Source organism: Vigna unguiculata, chromosome 3 (genome assembly GCF_037176805.1).
Source record: "Vigna unguiculata cultivar grain cowpea cultivar isolate G323 ecotype 2 chromosome 3, ASM3717680v1, whole genome shotgun sequence".
Taxonomy (NCBI): Eukaryota; Viridiplantae; Streptophyta; class Magnoliopsida; order Fabales; family Fabaceae; genus Vigna; species Vigna unguiculata.
This window is the reverse complement of record NC_140794.1, coordinates 43,826,053-43,840,365: the sequence shown is the minus strand read 5'-3', so window position 1 is coordinate 43,840,365 and position 14,313 is coordinate 43,826,053. Positions and strand designations below refer to the sequence as shown.

General features: G+C 33.7%; 1 pseudogene; it reads right to left on the bottom strand.

Annotated features, from left to right (window-relative positions):
- Positions 1 to 12,194: 12,194 nt before the first annotated feature.
- LOC146887894 (uncharacterized) lies at positions 12,195 to 13,142 on the bottom strand (annotated as a pseudogene).
- Between the last annotated feature and the right edge of the window lie 1,171 nt (positions 13,143 to 14,313).

Below are 14,313 nucleotides of genomic sequence, written 5' to 3'. Positions count from 1 at the left end.
GGGTTGCCAAATTGAGGATGTGAATGTCCAAACATTTGACCCTGACCCATAGGCGACTGTCCGAAAAAAGGTTGAGGATGATGTATGAAATCTGGAGAAGACCCAACATGGCCAGTGTAGGGTTATGAAGCAGGTTGGGAAGGTTCTTGTGACAACATTGTAGTATAAATAACATGGTTAACATGGTTATTACCATGAATAAGTATGTATGATAAACAGATGTACAACATTGTAGTATAAATAACCTCATCATCTGAAGATTTTGTCGATGTAGATATATAGCGGATAGTGTGGTTTATGTACCACTACATATACGGTGTTTCCTCACGCAAATGGTCATTTCCACTGAACGATGTACCTTGAATGATCCGATTTTGTCGATCATTCCAAATTGCAATCCACTGATGATGATGTGCTACCCAATCTTTGTCGTTTCTCCCCCTCAAGTCATCCCTGTGAACTTGATCCAGGTTAACCGACTCAGGCGGAATGTTTTGTCTTAAACCAAATTGACGCATCACTCTATCCGCCTGATGGATTTCTATTGTCGCGAAGCAAATTATTGGGACTGTTGCTCTGGACACCGGAGGGATGTCAACCACAATCAATCGATTAATGTTGTATTGAATGTAAGGCCTCCACAAGAACTGAAACAAAATTGTAGACATTAGTTTGAAATGTTAAAAGACAAAAAGCTTTGAATTACCTTAAGTATTACCTGTCTTGTACGTATTTAATCAAATCTCAACCGAAATTCAGTAATTGAAATTGAAGTTGGATTTATTCGATGCGTTACGTTCATCCACCTAAAAAAATGTAGCAATTTCAAGTTAGTTAAATGATAAGAAAAAATAATAATTTAAAAGTAAGATTTTTACCTTCTACAGACAGGGAAACCATCCCCATCAGCCATCTCCTGATCACTTAAAGGTTGAAGTTTTGAGGCTATAGAAGTAATCCTCTCCCAAGTCCAACATTGTAACAAGATCATGCATCCACCAATATTTTCTTGGCGTAGGTGAATGCCATGATCTAGGCAATGATATAGGCAGACCAAAACTGCAGACCCCTAACTATAATTTCTGACTACATTCAAGTCAGCTAGCCTAAGTAGATACATGACATGTGTCAACACCCAATTTCGTCCGGGTAACAATGATAAAATAAAATAAATAAATAAATAATTAATTAATTAAAGTTCAATTGAGAAGAATAAATAAATAAATAATTAAGAAAAGAAAAGAAAAAATATGTTTTGGTTTGAGAAAAATAATTATCTATTTATTTTATTATTATTATTATTTTTTTTTTATATATTTTATTTTAGTTTTGTTTTATTTATTTATTTGTTTATTTGGGCTTATTATTTTGATTATTACATTATTTTTCTTTCTATTATTACAGCTCCTTTTTTTGTTTTACGTCTCTCATTCTAGTTTAATAAAAAAAAAATAAAAAGAAAAAAAAAAGAAAAAACAGAGAGAAGGGAAAGGGGAAAGAAAAAGGTAACGTAAAGCCTCTCTTTTGTCAGACCCAAGCATGCTATGCTATCATGGTTTTGTATTGGGAAAGGTCTGTGGCATGGTCATGATGGCTGAAGAAGCAGGAAGCAACATCTGCTCTTAGTCTGGTCCCAAATTTCAAAATTGGAAGGTGCAGAGGGTTACATAATAAAAAGGGGAAGATTCATGAGAGGATGGGTCTTTTTTTGAATTACTACAGAGAGGGGAGAGGGCACTAGAAATCAGTGAGGGAGAGAAGGAGTCAAATTTGGAAACGGAAACAAAGCTGTTAGTGCATTAAGTTTTATTTTCACGGTAAGTGTTCTTAACTCCTCTTTAGTTTATGTTACCATGACTTGATGTTGTTGTTGATGTTCATGGGTGTAAGAATTAGAGCTTATGTTAATTTGATATTGATGTTCATGAATGTATGGATGGTTTGAAATGAGCATGGTTATTCTTTTGTTTATTCCCATTGCAACTGGTACAATAAAGAACAGAGCACAATTTCTTTTATTTTATTTTTTATTTTATCTGTTAAGATATGTTCTTGTTTGGATGTTACTGTTGTCCGGGTGAGTGCTGGAAAATAACCTCATCCTCAATCTCAATCTCTCTCGCCACCATCATCTTTCCCTCATCACCTTCACCTGCAAGACTGCCAAGCCAGAACCCAAACACAACACCACAAACAACCAGAATCACATTCATTTGTCATCATCACTGTCACATACTCGTTTTCACCAACACACAACTAGCACACGAACGAGCCAACATCTGTCTTGACTCACCTTCAAGTTCATCCACCTGCACAAAAATCAGAATCACAGCCCTCACCCATGCAATCCAATACTGCATCGGATCAAAACCCCATTCTAGTCTCATTTTCTCCGATCAGTCACATCCAATCATAGCACAAAGATAGGCAAAGGAGTAGAAGGCCGCTGGCGGTTCGGAGCTTTGAACGGAAATCGCAGCGACCCTGGGTGTCGCGAGAGCAGCGCGACTCGAGCCTGAGAGAGGGAGAGTGAAGGTCGAGCGTCTCGGGGTTCTCGCCGTCAACGTCTGTGGTGGACGCCGCTGCCGCTGCCGAGAACGAGAGCGACGTCTCCGGCGTCGATTGACGCCGCCGGCAAGCTGGCCGTATGTTGGTGCAGAGGTACCTCACGCGAGGCGGATCGAATAACGATGTCGTCGCCGGCGGGGCTTGCGACGGTGGTCGGCATCGTCACCGGTGAGTCAGGCGGTGCAGGCGCGGTCCCAGAGGTCAGAGGTCGGAGTCGTGGTGGTGTCAAGGAGAAGCGGCTGCCATGTGAGGGGAGGAACCTTTTGTTAGGGTTTTCTGGAAAAAAAGAAAAAAAGGGGGGGCTGCAGGCTTTGAGTTACCACACGCACCCCCTCTTTTACCTCAACCCCACCCTCCTCTTTTCTTTTCTTCGTACATCCCTTTTTTAATTCTTACACCTCTGCTTTGCGTTTCCTTAGCACATTCCTTTATTTACCGCACGCACCCCACCTGATACTTCACGCACCTCTCACATGTGATACTCCTGCACCCCATGCCTTTGCCTTTTGTTTTTGGGTTTGTTGTTGTATTTGCTTTGTGCACCCCACCAATTACTCGTGCACCCTTACTTTTTTGTTTTCCACTTTTATCCATCTTAAATATTTTCATCCTTTTATAAATTTACTTATTTATTTATTTATTTTTATTTATTTTATTTAAAAAAAAAAGAAAACAATTATATTCGAACATTATAAAAATTAAAATATAGAAAAAAATCAAAAAATGGTTCTCTTTCATTTTTATTGTGTCTGTCCGACCGCCCGCGTCGTGTGACACTTTCTTCCAAATAATTTAAAAAATACTAAAATAATTTTCTCTCCCTTTTAGTGTCTGCCCGATCACTCGCATCGTATGACACATGTTTTCAAATAATTCAAAAACACCAAAAAATATATAAAATTTCAAAATACAAAAACATCAACGTTTTTAAATAAGATATCTTTTTAAGAACTACGTGATCCTTGATTCTCCACCGTGAGATACGTAGGAGCAGGGTCAGTCCTTGTCAGGTTCACCTCTAAAAAAAATCAAATCTTTTTTTTTCTCAATTATTTTTTTTCAAATATCTTTTTAAGAACTACGTAACCCTGATTTCTCATTTTTAATGAGAATACGTAGGACCAAGGTCAATCCTTGTCGGGCCCAAAAAACAAAAAAATATTATTTTTGTTTCTTTTTAGTTTTTTTTTGTCTTATTTTTTTTTTTGGGAAAAGTTAATATTTTGAAAACCACATCAACATTGCATTTTTTAATTAAAGGTACCGCCCTTGGGTGGGCGCGATAGGGTGCTAACACCTTCCCTACGTGTAACCGACTCCCGAATCCAAAATATGGTTTTTCGCAGACTTGTCTTATCTTTATGGTTTTCCATAGTTTTCCAGAATAATTATGGTGGTGACTCCTAAATCTTTTTTAAACCCATTTCTTTTTTCGATTCGCCTTCCCGTCGCGATTCCGGTTGCGACAACATGTACCCTAGCTACAGACGTGTCTTGCATTAAAATACTTCCAATCAATGTGAGAATGTACGCTCTCGCATATTGAGCAATAACATCATTGTTTGCATTCGATGGAAGCAGTTGGAAAGTAGTGTTTAACCAAGATACTCTAATTGAGTTTCCTCTTATCACCGTCGGTGGTGGAATGACACCTAGATGTTCATGGAAGGTGGAGAATATGTCTTGAACCGTAATGGGACCAGTGACCACATCTCTGTCTATCGGTAGGTCAAGGAGGACGACTACATCCTCTAGTGTCACAATGGTCTCTCTATGGGGGAAGTGAAATGTGTGAGTTTCTGATCTCCACCTTTCTAATAAAGAACTGATGAGGAAGTAGTTGACATCCATGTATTAGATATACAAGGCGTGTCCGAATCCAGCCCGTTGAATTAAATTTATGACACGGGGATCAAGTATATCCTGGTTGTTTAGTATCCAAACTCCAGCTCTTCTCGGTCTAAGAACTCGTTCCCATCCTTCCCATAAGTCGTGAGTGATATGTTCATGTTGAAGCCGGAGTAGTGGCATATCCCGAGGTAGGCGTCCATTTTGTGCCATGCTAAACGTGTTTAAAAATGCTAAATAAAAATTAGAACATAAGTCTGGAAATTAATTGAAAACAAAATATTAAATGATACTTAAACCTTGAAAGTAGAAGCAATGAAAGGAGTGGTGAAAACTTGAATACTCTCCCACTGCGCGCAACTTCATAATATTTTCTGCCAGTCCAAGCTCAATGCACAAAGTGATGAATATGCGCGCAAGTTGAAAGTATTTGAACCAATGCTAGCATTTTATTCACGTGAATGCACAATACAGTTGTCCATCAAGCTTTAAAAGCTGTGTGCAATGTGGTTGTCAGGGCATTCAAATAAAGCTTTAAAAGCTGCCACCATTTTGGACCATTGCATGCAAATTTTGAACTGTGCATGGCATAGGGAGTAGGAGGAGTCTCTGAATTCCACTATTTACCCTGATTTCGTGGTCTGGTGCAGCGCAAAGGTCAAACAGTCAAAGAAATTAATTGCGCCCATGATGGTGTCAGTGTTTGATTAAAGGCGAAGTCGCCATTAAAGCGGACGACAACCAATTGAAGTCGTCATCAGTGCGGACGACAACCAATTGAAGTCGCTAGGCAACCTAACGGTTTCGCTTTAATGTCACCAAAGCCATCCTAACATGCACCGGTTTCAGTTATTTTTAATTAATGAAGTCGTGTGGTTTAATTAATGAAGTCGCGTGGTTTTAAGATAAAATTGTTGGCATTAATAGCGACTTCAACGGATACATTACAAATTTATTACAAAACCGTTGGCATTAATAGCGGTTTGTGTGCAGTAATAAATGTGTTGCTAGCCTGGGCACAAATTAAGAATTAGGGTTTCTAAAAATTATTTATACTGATTTTAGTAACACGCGAGACTACTTCATTTCTTTCTTACCTTAATATTATTATTCATCTCTTCATCAAATTTGCACACAAATGACCAATCAATTGAATTAATATCCAAATATTTTGTCTGATTTTAGTGAAGATGAGTTGGTTACCAACCAATATACAATCCATACAACAGATCATAGTGGCTCATCAAGTCACACCTCATTTGAAGCTTCAAATCCAGTGACTAAAAATTTACTATGTATTGGCATGTCTTTTGACATAAAAGAGTCGACAATGTCATATATCAAGCAATACCATATTGACAATGGTTATAGATTTGTCGTTGTTGAGATCAAATCTAAAATTTATATGTCGATGTGTCAACTACAAAAAAGGCTGCCCGTGGCATTTACGGGCTGCTTATAGTAAGCGGAGTTTGAATTGGGAAATTAGAAAGATTGACGGATCACACACGTGTTTGTCAACTATGCAACCTGCAGATCATATCAATCTTGATTCTAACCAAATTGGTTCTATTGTGATGAACTTTGTAAAGGAAAATCCTTCCATACCTATCAAAAGTTTGGTAGCTGAAATTAAAAATCGTTTCGGATATTCAGTTTCATATGACAAAGCTTGGAATGGTAAGCAAAAAGCGCTTGCTAAGGAGTTTGGAGATTTGGAAGAGAACTTACAATGAACTTCCCAGGTGGTATCAAGTTGTACAAGAAAGCAATCCTGTCACAATAATTCAATGCATTGAACCTCCTGTACAAGTAAGTGGCCAACCTGACACTTCTTGCTATATTATGGAACACGTATTTTGGTCTTTTGGACCATGCATCCAAGGGTTTAACTATTGCAAGTCAGTTGTCCAAGTCGATGGCACATTTCTCACAGGAAGATATCAAGGGACATTGCTAACAATACTAGCTCAAGATGGGTCACGTAATATATTCCTTTGGCCTTCGCGATAGTGGAAGGAGAAACAAAGGAGGCCTTAATATGGTTTTTTCAACTCTTAAGGGAGCACATTACACCACAATCAAACCTCTGCTTGATAACAAACAGGGGAAAAGGCATATTGGAAACCCTACAATCTAAAGAAGTACAATGGGAAGCAGATGGACTGTAATCAGTATACTGCATACGTTATATTGCTTCAAATTTCAACAAAAAATTTAAGAATCACGAATTGAAAACCGGTTAAAGAATATGGGTAATAAAATTTTTCTTTCATTCACCATATTCAATAATTAAACTAACTAATATAATTGCATTTTTACAGCTTACGAGGTAAAACAACCCATATTGGATGCTAAATTGGCGGCTTTGAGATCCCATTCACCAGAAGTGGCAACTTGGATTGACAGGATACCACTACAAAAATGGACTCAGGCCTACAATGGGGGTAGTAGATTCGGGCACATGACAACAAACCTGGCAGAATGTATGAATTTTGTTTTAAAAAGAGCTCGTTCATTACCAATTTGTGCTTTAATTAAGGCAACATTTGAAAGGACCGCAACATGGTTTATTGAGAGAGGGGTTAAGGCAGACTCCATGTTACGAGCAGGCCACCAATATCCCGAGGAAATTAATGCTATTATTAGAAAAAATCAACAACAAGCGGGAATGTGTCAAGTTCGTCGATACTCAAGAGAAAATAATGAATTTCAAGTTCAAGAGATGTTTTCTCCACATGATCACCGCCTACCAATATCTTTTACAGTTAAATTAAATGATTGGTGGTGTGATTGTGGTCATTTTCAAGCTCTTCGACTGTCTTGTCATCACGTAATAGTTGTTTGCTCTTTCTTGCATATAGACCTAACCTCATACATCCATCCAGTTTATAGCCTTTACAACATCAACAAAGCAAATGAAATACAATTTCATCCGGTTAGGAATAAAGAGTATTGGTCAATATACACCAGACCAAATTTCATTTCAGACCCAAACATGCATCGTAGGGTAAGGGGAAGACCACCAACTAATAGAATTCATAATGAGATGGATGAACCAAATCCAAACAGACGAAACAAATGTTCATATTGTAGAAATTAAGGATATCATAGGGGCAACTATCCCTATCGTTAGTAATTTATTGCTTTATCCAATTTTCTAGTTCATTTTTATTACGTAATTTTTATTGTGTTATTTTTATTATGTCATTTTTATTATGTCATTTTTATTATGTATTTTTAGGTTGCGAATTTTAATTATGTTATTTCTATTATGTAATGAGTGAGACCCCCTTTTCTATTTAAATTTTGTTCTAAAAAGGGGTTTGGGCCTGACCCTTTTAAGGGTCCAGAGTTAGCCCATTATGGGGACCCCAAGACCCCCTCACAGTCCCTTACTCCTCATTCTGCTTCATTTTACAAAAAACAGATCTCTCCCCTTCCTCAAACTCTAGACCAACAGCTCTGCTAGGGCACAAGTTTCCAGCTCCTTAATCTGTTTCTAGAGCTGTGGTGCTCTCCTTGGGGTCCTGTTTCGTTTGGCTAAGCTTGAGTAAGGTAGAGTTTCACGTTATTTCTATTTTATGCGATTAATGTTTTGTGAAATATGAGAAAAGATTGGGAAAAACATTAGTTTTTGGTGTATTTCCAAGTTAGGGGTTCAAATGTTCATGAAACTGTGATATTTGACGTTATTTCTCGTACTTTGGACGTGTCGGGCAGTCGCTGGCGACGGTGTATTTTTCTGATATGTGCAGTTTTAGTATAATTAACTTTCCCAACTCATTAACCATTGGATTGAGCTCAAATTTTGACATTTGGTTCATAACATGCTATTTTATGGTTTTATCGGTTGGATCGTTGATTAGATGTCTGTAGCTTGAAAAATGTGTCACACATTACTGCAGTGATTTTGGTTTTGTGATAATAAATTTTCTTAGGAATTTTGGTGTAAGAATTATGGTTGTGTGTTGTGCTTGATTGTAGGGAATTGCAGGTACTTAAATGTTGACACTCATTTATTTGGGATGAATACTATTTTGTGATATATGTATGTCATTGTATGCATTTATAAAGTATGAAATTAAATGAAATCTTGTTATGTTGAGTATGAAATGGAAAACATGACTTGTTTGATTGGTGGTGGATTGGCATGAGACTTGAATGATTGAGATGACATGTGAAAATTGTTGGTAAAAGAGTTTCAAGGGAAACTCTTGGTGATGGTGGTTAGTGTATACCTTAATATAGGAGATGTCTAGATAAAGGAAGGTATCCTGAACTCTAAAAAATTATTCACGCTCACATAGAGTAGAATAATTTATGTGGTAAGAGTGGCAGGAGGTCCTAGTCTTGGGACATATTGGGTCCAAGACATTAGAGGATTAACCTTGTGTGTGGTTGGGTGATAACCCCTTACGTCTAGACTCCGCAGAGTTTAGAAGCCAACACAGGCGTATACTTCCTTTAGAATTCTATATCAAGAGTATGATCTGAATATTGAGTTAGGGAGTCCTTTAATTGTTTGTTTTCACATGTTTTGGGTGCTTACTGCTTTGCTTGTTTATAACCTGTTTTATAATATGCTTGCTCAATAACATGTTAAATATTTTACTCTAGCTTATCCTTTTCTCTCTGTGTCTGTTCTCTTTGGCTTTTTCCTTTTGCGATGATCACCAAATCCTTGGTGTGAGCATATGTGGAGACTCTTGGCGATCGTGATGTTGGCAGGGAGGCTGCAATGTAGTTAGGCTTCCTAGGTCCTTTATTGCTCATTGTTGAGCATTTCTTCTTGTGTACTGTTATTTTGTAGTTTCTTGCTCTTTGAGCAAATTTCTAGTTTAATCTAATATGTGTTTAGATTCTTTTCATGGCATTGTTGTGTCTTTGGACTTCCATTCCAGTATAATTTGGGATAACTATAAAAGGTTAATTCTAATATACTTTATGTCGGTGCTCTATTTTATACTATAAACATGAGGCGTTCTATAAATTATAATTATTCTACTAAATTGGGACGTTACATAATGTATTTTTTAAAATTAATTTATTGTACCAATAAAAAAATTAATTCCCAACAGATTAAATATAATAACGACTCTTAAGAAAATTTTGTAAAAATGAATTTATCAAATCTAAAAGGTTAAAAAAAATGAAAACTGAAAATTTTTAAAAGATAAAATAAAACTGCAACGTTAACAAAAAAAAACTGAAACCGGCCTCCTACCTGATGACTTTAGTGCAAAAATTGGCCTCCAACCTGACGACTTCGTTTTAAAAAAAAAAAACAAAAAAAGAATCCAGCTTTGGGGAGGACGACTTCACCTTTAATGTCGTCCTCCCCTGACGACATGACCCAGTTCTACAAAAAAAAATTCAACCGACTCATATTTACAAATTCTTAGTCAAAATAATCCTGAATTACAAAAAAGCCTCCAGCGACTTCTTCATTTCAAAGTTGTATTTCTTTATATTACTTAACCAATCTCGTAATTTTTTAAGATTTTGTTCATTTATATAAAAGTTTGTCAAAATTACATCATTCTATTAAAATAAAATAAGAGAATGCTAATTGATACTCTAAAAACATAGTTTAAAATATAACTGTAAGATTAATGAGTCATAACTTTAGTAATTATTAGTACATTTTTACTTTATCTAGAGAACAAAAATACTCATAAATATTAATTATATATATATATATATATATAAAATTGATAATTTAATTGTCACACATTAAAAAACAAGTTAAAAAATAATTATATAATAACAAAATTATATTTTAGTGTTGTTAAAAGTTAAAATATAATTAAACATAAAAAAATTAACAAAAAATAAAATATTGTTTGCCATTAGGATCCGAAAAGTTTAGGATTTCAATGTAGTATGATTTAAAATATCATAACAAACTACTTTCTATACTAATTATAACTAGAACTAACATAATTTTTTTTTCTTTATGTCAAAATGTCATTGGGTCCAATTTCTATATTAGTTATAATTATAATCGGTATAGAAAGTTTTATTTTTCATTGAAAAATGGTTAACGCTTGTACTTTCTATATTAATTATAATTACAACCAATATATAAAATGTTATCTTATTTAACATTCTGTCACCGTGTCAGTTATTATAGTGAGTGATTTGTAACTAATTATGAACAAGTTATTATAAAAAATTATTTTGTAATCAATGAAGTAATATACATTGTATGAAAGTAAATATTACTCCGTGATAAGTATTTATGACTACAACCAAACATCTACCATGAATTATTTATTCAACATGATTCTAAAAGTAATTTATAACTAGTTCTTGTTAATAAAGTCCAAGAATATACTTATTAAATAATTTCTCTCGTTTATAACAATATATTTCAACCTTAAACATGTTATAAGCAATCAATATACAATATCCATATAGATGATTAAATATTTCCACTTGTGCCACAAAAGTAAATGATATGATGAATCCTAATATATTGAGTAATTTAATCGCAATTAATCCCAAAGAATCACTTTTAATTTTTCCTTAAAATTCTAATGTCATGCTCCGTAGGTAATTCCATAATCCAGGCTTTAAGAACATAAAAAATCAACATAGTAAAATTTGGTCCAAGAAAATTACTGTCTCTTGAAATGATTTTAATCAAAACTAATTATAAAAGTCACTTACCAAACCACTTTCTAGAATTTTACATAAAGAATTATGGTTGTATATCATACGAATGCAAGCATTATGAGCATATAAAATTATCAACATAAGGTAGAAGATATAAATCATAAGTATACAAATAAAACTCACTACAATAATAGCAAAGTTGTTTCCAAAGTCACTTGTTGTTAATATTGATTATGGATGACAAAGTGGGCACAACTCGTGAGTTGGTAACCCACAAATTTTGACAGACTTAATTAGAGTTTTAAACTTGTAAGCCTGCTTTGACTTGTTGATTTTTTTTTTTCAAAATTAAAATTAAAATGCAAATGACTATAATTTTTTTAATATTATATTACTTTAAGTATGCAAATATGTATTAATATTATAATTTAAATTGTTAATACTTATAAATTAAATTTTAATTATTAGAAATAATAAAGTAGTTTATTATGTAAGTGTAATAATTATTTTAATTTATTTGATTAAAGGTGTTAATTATTTAGTCAATTAAAAATTTAAAAAAAATTTATATGATTAAATATATTTTTAATATTTATACACATATAAACGATTTTTAAAAATAAACATTTTTTTCTTATAAAAGAACTGTTGTTTCATTGATCCATCTTTTAGTAAGACAAGTTAAGATTTGAAACCTCCTTTTATACAGTGGGTCAGTTTGACCCATCTCATTTTTTTGGACCAGGATGAAATAGGCTGATCCATTTGGACACCCCTAACTCTAATCTCTTTTAAAAACAGTGTTATTACAAACACCACTACTTAAATCTAAAATGTGTAAAATAAATTGAGAGAGAAGAATGATTTTTTTGAAATTGCTTTCTTTTTCTCTACTTTTTGAAGAGCACGGAACTTGACCAAAAATTATAGGGGTGTCAAATTATATTTGTTATATATAATTTTTTTTAATTAAAAAATAATAAATTTTTTTAATTAAAAAAAATTAATTTTTTTACATCATTTTTTAATTCAAAATAAGCATTCATGACAATAGAATCTAAACAATATAACAATAATATATATGAAAGAGTAACATAAAGTTTATCATCAACAATAATATAAAAAAAAACAACAAAAGTTACCTTTATTCAGAGTGCTCATTTACGCTCTTTCAATGACTTAAAATCTTCAATAATTGAATCAGAGCTGAAGCTAGTTGCAATATCCCTTTCAATATAGATTATCATAGTGCTTGCTAAAAATTCAGCCTCCATCTTATTTCTCAACTTGTTCTTGATTATTTTCATTGCAGAAAAAGATCTTTTCAGTTGTAGCTGTAGAAACTGGAAGAGTCATGATAAGACGAAGTAATCTATCTATCAAGTAGTAAACTTTAGACTTTTTTGTTGTTGCCAAACATGTACATAACTCTTGCATTGTTGATAAATTCTTCAAATTTGAATATTGACGAGCATCAATAATGAAATGTTGAAGTTAAAAATTCAAATTAATCTTCTCTTGCTCATTGAAATCCATGAGATAATATTTTTTTCCACAAGAGTGCAAATTTCATCAATATTAAAAGCTTTATAAGCATCCTTAGGATCCAAAGCAGAGCTTAGAATTAATAACTCCACTGCTTGGTCATTAAATCTACTATTTAACTCTTGTAATTGCTTATCAATGGTAATAAAGAATATTTCAACTTTGAAATAATGCTCCACTGTAATATGATCCTTTTGGTGACAAGAGCGTCCTTGCCTTGCTACATAAGAAGCCCCAAAATTAGGCACCTCAATATCATGTTTTTCACAAAAAGAAGTCACATTTTTTAATAACTTATCCCAACCATTTTCTCTCAAGTTTTGAATAAGTCCTTTTGTAGAACAAACTAGACGCATAGCATTAACTATATCCTGAGATTGTTGTTGTAATGCTTGACAAAGAACATCTGTTATCCCCATAATTTCTCTCATCAAATACAAGATCAGTATAAACTCGAATGAGGTCAAGCTTTTGTAAGCATTATCAGCATCACCATGTTGTAAATAAGTAGATCCATCAACAGTAATTTTTTCTAGAACTAAACAAGTTGCATCATACATAATGATCAAGCTACAAATAGAAGAGAAATGGGAGCTCCAACGGTTATCCCCAGCTCTTTTTAAAGTACCAATTTGATTTGCCCCTTTACCCTTTTCAAGCTCATCAATTTCTAACAAATATGCAATTTCATCTAACTTGACAGCCTATAACTCATCATGACGTTTACTAGAAGAGCAAACAATATTGACAATGAAAGTCAATTTTGAAAAGAATTGGTGAATTGGAATAACTTCTCTTGATGCAGCAACCAAGGCAAGTTGTAACCGATGAGCAAAACAATGAACATAATATGCATAAGGACAATCAGTCAAAAATAATGCTTGTAATCCATTCCATTCTCCTCTCATATTGCTAGCACCATCATACCCTTGACCACGGATATTAGAAACATTAAGATTATGTCGAGATAGTACAACACACAATTCATTCTTCAAAGTTATTGCTGCAGTGTCTTTAACATGCACAATATCAAAAAATCGCTCTTGAACCAAAATGTTCCTTAACTCTTCAATTTTGCCGTAGTGCAATTTGATTTTGAAAATAATAAGGAATTGATGGTGAAAATTGAGATGGAAATAAAAGGAGAGAAAGAGATGGAGGCACGGAAGAGAGAAACCAAATAAAAAATTATAAAAAATTATAATAGAGAACAAAACGTGATTTTTAAATTTTAAAACAGATTTTTCAAACTAAATTAATATAAATAAGATAATAATATATAAATAAAATAATAATATATACATAAAGTACCCATCCTCTCTTGAACTCTAATATGAATGTTTGAGTGAAGGCTAAGAGCTTAAGTTTCATAACCTAGCTTGATCAATCGTTCATGGGGGACATGCTTGCCACCATAATTTTGAACTATTTTTTCAATACGTTGCTTGAGCATAGGCATGTTACTTGAGTTGGCATAGAGACCTTGTTGAAACTACCACTGTCTTAAATAATTCTTTATAGCTTCAGCATCCTCCTTTCAATGGGTAAGTGGTTCTTTATAAGTTGAGTATTGGTTTAAGAGTTAGAGAAATATATTGTTGAATTTTATCCTTTTTCTTTCATATTTTTGTGCAAAATTCAATATAAAGTTAATATATTTATAATTTAAAGATTGGGTCTTTTATAATAACTTCAAGAAATTTTGTTATCATTTAGTTATGTTTAAGTGTT